The sequence below is a fragment of the Bos indicus genome, chromosome 7 (genome assembly GCF_029378745.1).
Source record: "Bos indicus isolate NIAB-ARS_2022 breed Sahiwal x Tharparkar chromosome 7, NIAB-ARS_B.indTharparkar_mat_pri_1.0, whole genome shotgun sequence".
Taxonomy (NCBI): Eukaryota; Metazoa; Chordata; class Mammalia; order Artiodactyla; family Bovidae; genus Bos; species Bos indicus.
Genome location: NC_091766.1, coordinates 1,043,718 through 1,057,991, shown reverse-complemented (window position 1 = coordinate 1,057,991; position 14,274 = coordinate 1,043,718). Strand labels below are relative to the sequence as shown.

Here is a 14,274-nt window from a genome sequence, read left to right as displayed (position 1 = left end):
CAATTTGCTAGTATGTTGTAGAGGATTTTTGCATCAATGTTTGTGAGAAGTATTGGTCTAGAGTTTTCTTTTTCTGCAGTATTTTTGTCTTGCTTTCACATCAGAAAAATGCTGCTGTCATAGAATGAGAAAGTGTTCTCTCCTCTTTTTAAGAAAAGTTTGAGAAGTATTGGTGTTAGTTCTTCTTTAAATGTTTGGTAGAAATCATCAGTGAAGCCATCAGTTCCAGGGCTTTGTCAGGAGGATTTTGATTACTGATTCAATCTCCTTACTAATAATAGGTTCATTTAGATTTTCTTTGTGATTCAATCTTGGTAGGTTTTGTGTTTCTAGGAATTTGTACATTTCATTGAGGTTATCCAATTTTTTCTCATACAATTGTTTGCAATACTTTCTAATATGCCTTTTTTATTTCTGTAGAGTTGGAAGTAATGTCCCCACTTTCACTTCTAACTTTAGTAATTGAGGACTGCAAGGAGATCCAACCAGTCCAATCTGAAGGAGAACAGCCCTGGGATTTCTTTGGAAGGAATGATGCTGAAGCTGAAACTCCAGTACTTTGGCCACCTCATGCGAAGAGTTGACTCATTGGAGAAGATTCTGATGCTGGGAGGGGTTGGGGGCAGGAGAAGAAGGGGATGACAGAGGATGAGATGGCTGGATGGCATCACTGACTCAATGGACGTGAGTCTGAGTGAACTCTGGAAGTTGGTATAGACAGGGAGGCCTGGCGTGCTGCGATTCATGGGGTCGCAAAGAGTCGGACATGACTGAGTGACTGAACTGAACTGAACTGAATTTCCTTTTTTATTGTCAATCTATTTAAATGCTTGCCATTTCTGTTAATCTTTTTGAAGAGACAACCTTAGGTTTCATTGACTTTCTATAATTGTTTTATATTCCATATTTTATTTACTTAGTCTCTGATCTTCATAAACTCTTTCATTCTGGTAGATTTGGGTTTAGACTGCTCTTCTTTTTCTAGTTTTTGATGGATACTTGTGCTATATATTGAATTCTTGGTTGGCAATGTTTTTACTGTCAGAACTTGGACTATATAAACCCACTGCTTTCTGGCCTTCAAGGTTTCTGATGAGAAATATGAAAATAATCTTATTGAGGGTCTCTTGTATGTGGCAATTTGCTTCTCTCATTGTTTTCAATATTCTGTTTGTCTTTTCATCCACTATTTGGTTACAATGTGTCTCATCATGTGTCTCTTTGAGTGTATTTTACTTGGAGTTTATTGAACTTCTTGAACATTTGTATTCATGTTTTTCATCAAATTTGGGGAGTTTTCAACCATCATTTCTTCAAATAATCTCTATGCTGCTTTATCTCTCTTTATCTCTCTTTCTGGGAGCCTCACAATGTGTATGTTTGCTTATTTGTGTTCCCCAGGCTCCTTCAGCTCTGTTCACTTTTCTTCAGTATTTTTCCTTTATTTCCTTTAGTTATTAAGACTCAGTAATCTCAATCATCCTATCTTCAAGTACACTGATTTTTCTATCTGCTCAAATCTGCTTTGGAGTGTATTTAGTGAATTTTTTATATCAGGTACTATACTTTTCTGCTCCAAAATTTCTTTTGGTTCTTTTTTATGTTTTCCATCCCTTTATTGATATTTCTATTTTGTTTCTGAATAGTTTTCTTAACTGGTCACCTCATCTTTGTCTAATAAGTCTATCATCTGGTCTTTCTCAGGGATGGTTTGTGTTAATTTTTTTCTCCTTCCAATGGTCCATTTCTTTGTATGCCTTAAGATTTTTTATTTGTTGTTGAAAATGGGATGTTTGAGTCTTACAATGTAGTAACTGAAATCTGGAAATCAGATTCCCCCAGGGTTTTTTATTTTTTTTATTTTAAAAATTTCTTCACAATGCCTTTGTGCTGGGATCAGCCTAATGTGTAAGATTAAGATCTAAAATTTTGGATCTTTTTGAACCTGCACTTTTCTACAGGCATGTACAGTAACTTTAAAAATTCTCCCCTACATGTGGCTGCTTTTATTAAGCAACAAATAAAAAATCCTAGTCCTTGAATATCTGGCTCCCAAAAGGGGAATATGAGAAAAAAGAAGGGAGGGGTAACCAGGCTCTGGCTCTTTATATTCCCTGAAGCCTATTCAGCTGGTTGGGATTGTTTAAGTTGGCTTGCTTCTGCATCTGTGCCTCCATGATCAGAAGCAATAAGCATAAAAGTTCAGGCCCCCAATATTTGGAGAAAAAGGGCTTTATTGCCCACCCTGGCTCCCATAAACCATGGACAAACTGCTTGCCATGGACAGGGCTGCCTGCCATGAGGCTGAAGGGTGGAGGATACTGTTAGCATATTCAGACCTGAAACTGAACAAAATTAATTAAGACTCACTGTTTAAGTCTTCCTCTTGGAGTTGTAAGCCTTTAAATAGATTCCAGAGTGTGAAAATAATTACATTAGACAGATTATGTTAGCTTTACTGTCATATAGCTGGAGATGGAATCCTGGTACTTTCTATGCCACTATCTTCCCTGATGTCCCCCCATTATATCTTTAATTGACTATTGCTAGTAGGTTTTGTATATGGATTTTTATACCTCATTAATTCTAAAGTCTTGGATTTTCCAGAAACCAACCATGGAAAAAACTCCAACAAAAACAAAACTAGTGGGAATAAGCATCTTATATTGTTCCATCACTCCGTCAAGGCCACGTGTGCTCTGGGACAGAGATGAGGCCCCTTGTAGGATGATGCTCCTAATCCCCTCGCAGCTTTCTGGGAGGGTTTGAGGCCACACAGTCCCTGAATCTGTGTGCATCCTGAAAGCCCCAGGCCTCCTCTTGCCCTGCTATGAGCTCTTGCTGCCCATGGGGGTGGGTGGAAGGGAGGCTCAAGAGGGAGAGAGTATATGTATACTTATAGCTGATTCACACTGATGTACAGCAGAAAGCAACACAACATTGTAAAGCAATTCTCCAATTAAAAACAATTTTGAAAGAAAGAGAAACCCACTTAGATGGCCTCTTCAGGCCCATATTTCAGTTTTACTTCCCTCTGTGCACAGCTATCTGAAGCTCTAAGAAGAGACCTAAATTCCAAGCTTTTCTCACAGGGTCCAGGCAGGACCTGCTCCCCAGGTAGGGCATCTGGACCCTCTGCTGGCCCACGGTATGATTGAGAGAGTCAAGTGGGCATCTTTGGGATTGGGACTGATTGGGAAGGAACAGGGAGAGTCTGTGCCCTAGGGGAAGGGGAGCTAAACTTGGGGCTGTTTCAAGGGTCCTGGATCAAGTACTTGCCTCATCTGATCCAGACAGGTTCTGACGCTCAGGGGTTTCATTTCAAGAAGAAACAGATTCTACATCAGGCTTTATGTGTCTTTTGTTCTCACATGTCACTTAATCCTTAAAATGACCATATGGGAATGATCATCCACTTCTATAAATGAGCAAATCTGGGCCCTACAAGGTAAAGTAGAGTGGACAAGGTTACCCGCTAGTAACTATTACTCAGATTCCAGACTCCAGACCCAGCTCCTACCCCTGGCCCTGGGAAGGAGACTGGCAGATGCTTAGTGGAAGACAGACACAGCTCAGAGATTTAGCAGGGGAGCTGTGCTCAGAGGCTGAGAGCTTGAGGATGGCAACCTGATTACTGGGGATCTCAGCATGGCCCAGCCTCCAGCTGGCAGGAAACCCCCTGAGCAGCCCCTAAAAGACTCAGCTCAAGAAGAGGTTGCAGCATATGGCCAAGCCCTTCCCACACCCTCACTGGAACCTCAGAGGAGGTAAGGGTCAAACTGAGGTAGGGGCCTGGACTATGCCATCTCATGCTTGGCTGCTCTGAGCTGTGGCAGCATCTTGTCCAAGGCCCAACAAACTCTGTGGTCCTCCTTCCCTCCTCCCTAAACAAATCCTGGAGCTGGGATACTCATCTCTTTTCAGTTTGGGTCTCATGAAGGGCTCCTCCCTGTTCCCTACTGTTTGAAGGGATACTGTGAGGGTGCTAGAGTCTCCTCCAGACCTGAGCCTAGAGGTTGCACTTACCCAGCATGGGAATGCACCTGGCCTTACCTTGGGAGCCAACACACTTGACTGTGAGGAGAGGACTGGCGTGGGTTGCTTTTGTGTTCCATATGGCCCTCAACTTGCTGACAGAGCCTGCTGCTTCCGTATCTTGGGGAGCTAGGGTTTCTGAAATCCCAGGGCTCAGCTTGAAGGCAATCTGTGGAGTGCAGGTTGACAGCACCAATACTTACCACAGGTCAGTAAGTAAAAACGGAGCCTTTCAAAAAGGGAAAGTTGGTCTCTCTCTTGCTCCCTAATCCATCTGGTCAGTTCCTTACTCTTGGTCTATAACCTTGACTGTTTCCTGAGGACATACTTCTATAAGGGACATCATTGGGCTGAAAGACACCAGTCCTTATTAGGGAATCAAACTACACTGGCCAGTTGCTCCCCCAAATTACAATGAAGTGGTTTTGTTTTACCCTCCTAACTGCCATGCTTCCTTACTTCCAGGAACCACTTATCCCCACTGGCTAGAACCTGGTTAGGGAGGGGTGGGACTCGTAGCAGGTAAACTGGGTACTGGTGAATGAAAGTGAATAGAAAAGACAGAGCAGCCCACTCTCACTGCTCAAACTTCTGCTGCATGTCCAGTGCCCGACTGACACCTCAGTCTTGCCAGGCACCCAACTGTGGAGAGCCCTGTGTCTCCCAAGGCCTGGTCATGGCCTCACTCGCAAGTTCCCCAGAAAGGGTCTTGTCACCTCAGGAAGTCAGACCATGACCCAAGACTCCTCCACTCACCTCCTCCGGTAGCCCCCTCATCCCATCCCTGAGCAACGGACCCACCCAGGTTATCCAACCAGAGTAAATATGGGGCCATGTTTGGAGACCACCACAGAGATGTTCTCTTGATACTCTTTCCTCTTAAACACAAAAGATTCTTCAAATGTATCTACAATTTAAATAAGAATTACTTTTATTATTATTATAACAATAAGAATGAACATCTGTGGACTTCTATCCAGGCTAAGATAAAGATAATTACCAGTACCATTAAATCCCTATGCACTTTCCCTTATAAATCAGGTTACTCCCTAACCTTTAGGCAAAAACCATCCTAGTTTTTGTGTTAATTGTTCCCTTGCTTTGCTTTATGGCATCTTGTGCATCTACCCCAAGCAACATACTTCGTAGTCTTAAAATTGGAGGGAAAGCACACACTGGCCATGCAAGGAAACAGCAGCACTGCCCTCACTGGGCAGAGGCTACAGGAGGAGGTGAGTGAAGGAGTCTTGGGTCATGGTCTGACTTGGGTCATGGTCCAAATTCCACTATCCTGGAATAGGTTTCACCATCCTCCAAAGGATTCCCTTATCATTCCTCTTGTGTTGGGTCTCCTGCTTTCTGTAGCTCATGTCTTCTTTTCTGGTTTATTTCCTCATTTTGATGGAGCTCATCCTCCAGTAGCTTCTTGAGAAAGAGTGCTTAGGAAACAAATCTGAATTGTAGGACGCCCAACTGGTGTCAGAAAAGTTGTGAGTGTGAAAGTAAAGGAGAAATGCACACTGGATCATCTCAGATCACAGTATACAGACCTCCTTTGGAGGCCTTAGACATTTCATCACCAGAGTTATTTTCTCACAGTCTTTGATACCTTTTACTTACTTCTTCTCTGTTTCCCTACAAGATCAAGAGCCCTGGAACAGTCTTTCATGTCCACTGCAGCATCCCCAGTGCCTGAACTGTGCTTAGGCACATGGTTGTTGCTGTTCAGTCACGAAGTCATGTCTGACTCTTTGTGACCCCGTGGACTGCAGCATGCCAGGCTTCCCTATCCTTCACTATCTCCAGGAGTTTGCTCAAACTCATGTCCATTGAGTCAGTGATGCCATCCAACCATCTCTTCCTCTGTCTCCCCCTTCTCCTCCTGCCTTCAATCTTTCCCAGCATCAGGGTCCTTTTCAATGACTCAACTCTTCGCATCAGGTGGCCAAAGTATTGGAGCTTCAGCTTCAGCATTAGTCCTTCCAATGAATATTCAGGGTTGATTTCCTTTAGGATTGATTGGTTTGATCTCCTTGCAATCCAACGGACTCTCAAGAGTGTTCTCCAGCACCACAGTTCGAAAGCATGACTTCTTTGGCACTCAACCTTCTTTATGGTCCAACTCTGACATCCATACATGACTAATAGAAAAACCATAGCTGTGACTATACCCCCAAACACATCTAAAATGAAGAAATGAGTAAGTGGATGGATGACTATTAGATCCTGGTCCTATTTTGGCCACTGATCTATGGTATAGCCTGGGATGGAATGCTTCCCTCCTCTGGGCCTCATTTTCTCACTGAATTGGTGGGACTGGAGTGGGAAGGTACCTGACCTTGTCTAGCTCTGGTCTGCATAGGGGCAGAGGACTGCCCAATGTCAACAGCAACCTGGCTTCCTGCCCACAGCTCCTGCCTTCTTTCTGAAAATCAGGATGTTTGTGCGCCTCTAGATTCCTCCATCTTTCTGGGCCACAGAGGTCCCATGTACAGGCTGGAAATTTACCTCTGAGTCTCAAAGTGCCAGATGAGTATACAGGTGGACCAGGAGGTGGAGAAGTTGAGGCCCAGAGAGGGAACACTTGCACTACAGGTCCAAGTTCTGGTTCCCAACTTGGAGGATTCCCAGTCCTCAGTAGTGGAAGGAGGGACCACAGACCACAAGCCACCATGCCTGGCAGACTGAGGTGGGAGTCTCAGATTCTTCTTAGAGCCAAAACCAGAACTATCTTCCTGACTTAGATCTACTCTGTGTCATGCTGAGCAACTCAAAGCCAAACAGCATTTCATTAGTAACATTTGGTAATCAGCAGAGCTTCTTTACAGGCGTGCATTGTCATAAATAGATTCTTGTTTTTTTACCACTCATATTTTGGTGCTTTAAACTATTCTAGTTTCTTTACCTTTTCATATACATTTCAGAATGACTTTGTCTATACCTACAAAAAATCCTTCTGGGATTTTGATTGGAACTGTAGCAAATCTGTAGATTCATTTGGGGAGAACTGATAGCTTTGCTATGTTGAGTGTTCCCCGTGGACACAGTATATTTTTAATGTCATTGATTTCTACATTTCTAATATTTCCTTCCCTCTGTTTGCTTTGGTTCTATCTTCTTCTTCTTTGTCTAGTTTCTTAAGGTGAACGTTTTAATTATTGATGTAAGGCTTTCTTCCCTTCTAATGTGAGAATTTAATGTTATCAATTCTTTTTTTTAGGCATATCCCACAAATTTCGATGTTTTCATTCAGCAAAAAATATTTCCTAATTTCTCTTCAGATTTCCCCTCTTATCTTACCTACAAATTACTTAGAAATGTGTTGTTTAATTTGTAAGTGTTTTGGAGATTTTCTGTTCAGTTCAGTTCAGTTCAGTCGCTCAGTCTTGTCCAACTCTTTGTGACCCCATGAACTGCATTACTCCAGGTCTCCCTGTCTATCACCAACTCCTGGAGTCCACCCAAACCCATGTCCATCAAGTTGATGATGCCACCCAACCATCTCATCCTCTGTCGTCCCCTTCTCCTCCTGCCCTCAATCTTTCCCAGCATCAGGGTCTTTTCAAAGGAGTAGCTCTTCTCATCACATGGCCAAAGTACTGGAGTTTCAGCTTCAACACCAGTCCTTCCAATAAACATTCAGGACTGATCTCCTTTGGGATGGACTGGTTGGATCTCCTTGCATTCCAAGGGACTCTCAAGAGTCTTCTCCAACACCACAGTTCAAAAGCATCAAGTCTTCGGCACTCAGCTTTCGGAGAAGGCAATGGCAACCCACTCCAGTACTCTTGCCTAGAAAATCCCATGGACGGAGGAGCCTGCTAGGCTGCAGTCCGTGGGGTCGCTAACAGTCAGACACGACTAAGCAACTTCCCTTTCACTTTTCACTTTCATGCATTGGAGAAGGAAACGGCAACCCACTCGAGTATTCTTGCCTGGAGAATCCCAGGGACGGGGGAGCCTGGTGAGCAGCCGTCTGTGGGGTCGCACAGAGTCGGACATGACTGAAGCAACTTAGCAGCAGCAGCAGCAGCTTTCTTTAGAGTCCAACTCTCACATCCACACCTGACCACTGGGAAAACCATAGCCTTGACTAGATGGATCTTTGTTGGCAAAGTAATGTGTTGGGGGCCAGAGTGAGGTACTCCGCCCATGGCAAAGGTCATGAGGAAGGAGGCTCGACATACGCAAAGGCGGGATCGAGCCTCAGGAGTCCCCCTGGAAATCCTCGAGCGTCTACCCCCATAACCAGAGCCTGCCTACTTTACTACTTTGTGCTCTTACCTACACCTCTGACTTTACGGGGGGCTGTCCCCCACCACCTCTTTCGGAGAAGGAGTTAACCTAGAGCTCCAGTCAATAAAAACTCTTGGGTGTGACAAGAGTGTTTTAACCTACAAACTCCTCTGAAGGTTCTCTAGCCTGCCTGACAGGCTCGTCCGGCCACATGTGATTGCTCACAGCCTCCCAACCGTGAGAGGCACAAGATGCTTTAAACCCTCTAAAAACAGGTTCTTTAGAGAAGTTAGAAAACTATTAGTATAAGTATAATGGGCTGATTAGAAATTGTGTTGGTGAAGGGTTTTTCATTTGTTGAGCCAATGTTTGTTGCTAAGTCTCCATATCCCCTGCCCTTACACACATTAATGAATATATAGAATTAACCTTTGATATTAATCACGTTAGACCTTAGGCTAAGTAAATTCTTTCCTTAACTAAAACCTACTACACCCTCACCCTGTAGGAATGTAACTTTATTTGGGTGGCGTCTGTTTTGAGAATAATCAGCCCTGGAGAAATAAGTGTCCTAATTGACTGACCGCTGTCACAAGGAGAGGGTCGTAAATTGTCAGCAGGCCCCCCTGGCCAGAAGATGATGTAACACCCCTAAGACCTCTGTATACATTTGTATGAAGCACCTGACTTTGATAAAAGTCAGGACTGCTGTCCCCACGTGACTTTTGTATAACATCTCAGTGTATAAAAACAGACTCTGGAAAATAAGGGATTGGGATCAGTTTCTCGAAATACTGGTCTCCCCATGTCGCTCTCTCTCTCACTCTGGTTGAGTCTCCATCTGGAGCGCGGAACCCACCATGCTTACTAATTATGCCTGGGCTTCTAAGATCCGACCGGGGAGGCCTCAGTGTCTCCTCTCCTTCGGGAGAACGGAAGGACGCCTGCGGCCTACGTAAGTGGTGCAAACTTCTTGTCTTGAAGTTTTATTGGTCTCTCGCGTAAACCAAGCTACTCAGCCTCTTTTCTCCACTGAATTTTCCTACTGAGCTATCCTCATCCTATTACTCTTTATATCTTTGATAAAATATTTAAATAAATAGGTCGCCGACGCCGTCCCCGCTTCGAATACCCTGGATCAGCCGGGGCAGGACCCCGGCAGTAATGTCTCTGCTTTTGAATATGCTATCTAGGTTGGTCATAACTTTCCTTCCAAGGAGTAAGCATCTTAATTTCTGTTACTGTTGTATATTTGATTTCCAATATAATTCGTTTATGGTCAGAAGACATAATTTGTAGTGCAATGTTTTTGTGTTTGTTAAGATGTGTTTTATGATCCAACATAATATATCTTGGTGAATATTCCATGTGCATCTGAAAAGAAAGTGTATTCTGTTGCTGAGTGAAGTGTTGTGTAAACATCAGTGAGACCCAGCTGCTTGATGGCATTGTTCAGTTCTACATCCTTGCTCATTTCTGTTGACTAGTTCTAATGTTTAGTGAGAGAGAAGCTTTGAGGTCTGTAAGTAAAATATATTTGTGGATTTGTCTGTCTTTCTGTTCTTTCAGTTTTGCTTCATATATTTTAATGTCCTGCTGTTAGAAGTATACACATTTAGGACTGTTACGCACTCTTTGTAAACTGAGCCTCTTATCATCATGTAATATCCTTCTTTATCTTTGGTAAGTTTCTGAAGTTTACTGTTATTAAGATTGCTACTCTAGATTTCTTTTGATTAATATTTTCATGGTGTACCCTTTACCATTCTTCTTCTTTAAATCTAACTAAGTCATTATATAGCTGACCCTTTAACGATGCAGGGTTTTGGTGGTGCTGACCCTCCATGCAGTCAGAAATCCATGTTTAACTTTACAGTCAGCACTGCATATCTGTAGTTCTGAATATGGAGTTCTGCACTTATGGATTCAAAGCACCATTGATTGTATAGCACTGTAGTATGTATGTACTGAAAAATCATCCACATATAAGTGGCCCTGCACAGTTCAAATCTGTGTTGTTCAAGGATCAACTATATTTGAAATAAGTTACTTAGGGAGCAAATTTGGAAAACTCAACAATGGCCACAGGACTGGAAAAGGTCAGTTTTCATTCCAATCCCAAAGAAAGGCAGTGCCAAAGAATGCTCAAACTACTGCACAATTGCACTCATCTCACACACTAGCAAACTAATTTTCAAAGTTCTCCAAGCCAGGCTTCAACAGTACATGAACCATGAACTTCCAGATATTAAAGCTGGCTTTAGAAAAGGCAGAGGAACCAGAGATCAAATTGCCAATATTCGTTGGATCATTGAAAAAGTGAGAGAGTTTCAGAAAAACATCTACTTCTGCTTTATTGACTGTGCCAAAGCCTTTGACTGTGTGGATCAAAACAAAGTGGAAAATTCTTCAAGAGATGGGAATACCAGACCACCTGACCTGCCTCCAGAGAAATCTGTATTCAGGTCAAGAAGCAACGGTTAGAACTGGACATGAATAACAGACTGGTTCGAAATTGGGAAAGGGGTACATCAAGGCTGTGTATTGTCACCCTGCTTATTTAACTTATGTGCAGAGTACATCATGAGAAATGCAGGGCTGGATGAAGCACAGCTGGATCAAGATTTCTGGGAGAAATATCAATAACCTCAGATAGGCAGATGACACCACCCTTGTGGCAGAGAGGGAAGAAGAACTAAAGAGCCTCTTGATGAAAGTGAAAGAGGAGAGTGAAAATGTTGGCTGGGTGTGGAGAAAAGGGAACCCTCTTACACTGTTGGTGGGAATGCAAACTAGTACAGCCACTATGGAGAACAGTGTGGAGAGTCCTTAAAAAACTGGAAATAGAACTGCCTTATGATCCAGCAATCCCACTGCTGGGCATACACACTGAGGAAACCAGAAGGGAAAGAGACACGTGTACCCCAATGTTCATCGCAGCACTGTTTATAATAGCCAGGACATGGAAGCAACCTAGATGCCCATCAGCAGATGAATGGATAAGAAAGCAGTGGTACATATACACAATGGAGTATTACTCAGCCATTAAAAAGAATACATTTGAATCAGTTCTAATGAGATGGATGAAACTGGAACCTATTATACAGAGTGAAGTAAGCCAGAAAGAAAAACACCAATACAGTATACTAATGCATATATATGGAATTTAGAAAGATGGTAACAATAACCCTGTGTACGAGACAGCAAAAGAGACACCGATGTATAGATCAGTCTTACGGACTCTGTGGGAGAGGGAGAGGGTGGGGAGATTTGGGAGAATAGCATTGAAACATGTATAATATCATGTATGAAACGAGTCGCCAGTCCAGGTTCAATGCACGGTACTGGATGCTTGGGGCTGGTGCACTGGGACGACCCAGAGGGAGAGTAGGGGAGGGAGGAGGGAGGAGGGTTCAGGATGGGGAACGCAGGTATACCCGTGGTGGATTCATTTCGATATTTGGCAAAACTAATACAATATTGTAAAGTTTAAAAATAAAATAAAATTAAAAAAAAAAACAACTCAACAATCAGAAAAGTAAGATCAATAAGAACAATAAGAACAAAAGAACAATAAGAAAACTAAGATCTCGTCCCGTCACCTCATGGCAAATAGATGGGGAAACAATGGAAACAGTGACAGACTTTATTTTGAGGGGCTCCCAAATCACTGCAGATGGTGACTGCAGCCATGAAATTAAAAGACTCTTGCTCCTTGGAAGAAAAGTTATGACCAACCGAGACGGCATATTAAAAAGAAGAGACATTACTTTGCCAAGAAAGTAATGTCAAAGCTAGTCAAAGCTATGGTTTTTCCAGTAGTCATGTATGGATGTGAGAGTTGGACTATAAAGAAAGCTGAGCACCGAAGAATTGATGCTTTTGAACTGTGGTGTTAGAGAAGACTCTTGAGAGTCCCTTGGACAGCGAGGAGATCCAATCAGTCCTTTCTAAAGGAAATCAGTCCTGAATATTCATCAGAAGGACTGATGCTGAAGCTGAAACTCCAATACTCTGGCCACCTGAGGTGAAGAACTGACTCATTTGAAAAGACCCTAATGCTAGAAAGATTGAGGGCAGGAGGAGAAGGGGACGACAGAGGATGAGATGGTTGGATGGCATCACCGACTCAATGGTCATTAGTTTGAGGAAACTCCAGAAGTTGGTGATGGACAGGGAAGCCTGGTGTGCTGCAGTCCATGAGGTCACAAAGAGTCGGACACAACTGAGTGACTGAACTGAACTGAACTTAGGGAGCATAAAATTGGATCATTAAAACAAATCCATTCTGACAATTTCTGTCTGTTAATTGGTATGTTTAGACTGTTTACAATTAATGTATTAATTGATGTGTTTGGAAAAGGGCTAACGTTTATATTTTTTTAAAACATGCTTTATTTTCAGAGTAGTTTTAGGTTTACAGAAACCATTTTTTTCTATGTGTTGCCTCCATTTTAACTCTATTTCCCCTTTTTCTGCCTTTTTGGAATTATTTGAACATTTTTTAATATTGTATTTTAATTTATCTGTTTGGCTTTTTACTGTATCTCTCTGTATTGTTTTTCAAAGGTTGAACTAAGGATTACAATATACAAGCATACCTTGGAGATATTGTGGGTTTGGTTACAGACCACCAAAATAAAGAAAATATTGCAATAAGTAAGTCACATGAAATTTTTTGGTTCCCTAGTACATATAGAAGTTATGTTTACACTATAGTCTTGTAAGTGTCCAATAGCATTATGTCAAAAAATGTACATACCTTAATTTTAAAAAGACGTCATTATTAAAATATGCTAACCATCATCTAAGCCTACAGTGAGTCATAATTTTTTGCTGGTTGAAGGTCTTATCTCAGTGTTGATGGCTGCTAAATTATTAGGGTGATGATTGCCTTAGGTTGAGATGGCTGCAGCAATTTCTTAAAATAAGACAACAATTAAGTTTGCCACATTGATTGACTCTTCCTTTCATGAATAATTTCTCTGTAGCATGCAATTCTGTTCAATGGCATTTTACCCACAGTAGAATTTCTTTCAAAATCGGAGTCAATCTTCTCAAGCCCTGCTGCTGATTTATCAAATAAATTTATGTAACATTATAAATTATTCATTGTCATTTCAACAATTGTCACAGCGTCTTCACCAGAAGTAGATTACATCTCAAGAAATCACTTTCCTTGCTCATCCATAAGAAGCAACTCCTCCTTCATTAAAATTTTATCATGAGATTGTAGCAATTCAGTCAAATCTTCAAACTTCACTTCTAATTCTAGTTCTGTTGCTGTGTCCACCACATTTGCAGTTACTTCCTCCACTGAAGTCCTGAATTCCTCAAAGTTATCCATGAAGATTGGAAAAAACTTTTTCCAAACTCCTGTCAATGTTAATATTTTGACCTCTTTACATGAATCACAAAAGTTCTTAATGATATCTAGAATGGTGAATCCCTTTCTAGAAGGTTTTCAATTTACTTTCTCCAGATCTATCAGAGGAAACAGTATTGATGGTGGTGATAGCCTTACAAAAGGGGCTTCCAGGTGGTGTAGTGGTAAAGAATCCACCCACCAATACAGGAGATACACGAGACAAGGGTTTGATCCCTGGGTCAGGAAGATCCGTGGAGAAGAAAATGGCTACCCACTCCAGTATTCTTGCCTGGAAAACTTCATGAACAGAGGAGTCTGGCAGGCTATAGTCCATGGGGTCACAAAGAGTCAGACACAACTGAGTGACTAAGCACACACACATAGCCTTACAAAACGTGTTTTGTAAAGTGTAAGACTTGAAAGTTGAAATTACTCCTTGGTCCATGGTTGCAGAATGAATTCTGTGTTAGGAAGCATGAAAACAACATTACTCTTATTGTACATCTCCATCAGAGCTTCTGGGTGGCCAAGGGCATTGTCAGTGAGCAGTAATATTTTCAAAGGATCTTTTTTTCTAAGCAGTAGGTCTCAACAATGGGCTTAAAATATTCAGTAATCCATGATGTAAACAGATG

The 14,274-nt window shown here is 42.1% G+C and overlaps 1 protein-coding gene across 2 annotated transcripts in view; it reads right to left on the bottom strand.

The window, feature by feature from the left end:
• Nucleotides 1-14,274, bottom strand: part of RASGEF1C (RasGEF domain family member 1C) — a 134,498-nt gene that overhangs the window by 40,244 nt on the left and 79,980 nt on the right. The window contains exon 2 of one of the 2 annotated variants that reach the window (XM_070792316.1): nucleotides 4,054-4,204. The exons of the other annotated variant lie outside the window; for it this stretch is intronic. The gene's annotated coding sequence lies outside the window, so the exon portion shown is untranslated. The remainder of the gene's footprint in view (nucleotides 1-4,053; nucleotides 4,205-14,274) is intronic. 2 annotated transcript variants of the gene reach the window in all.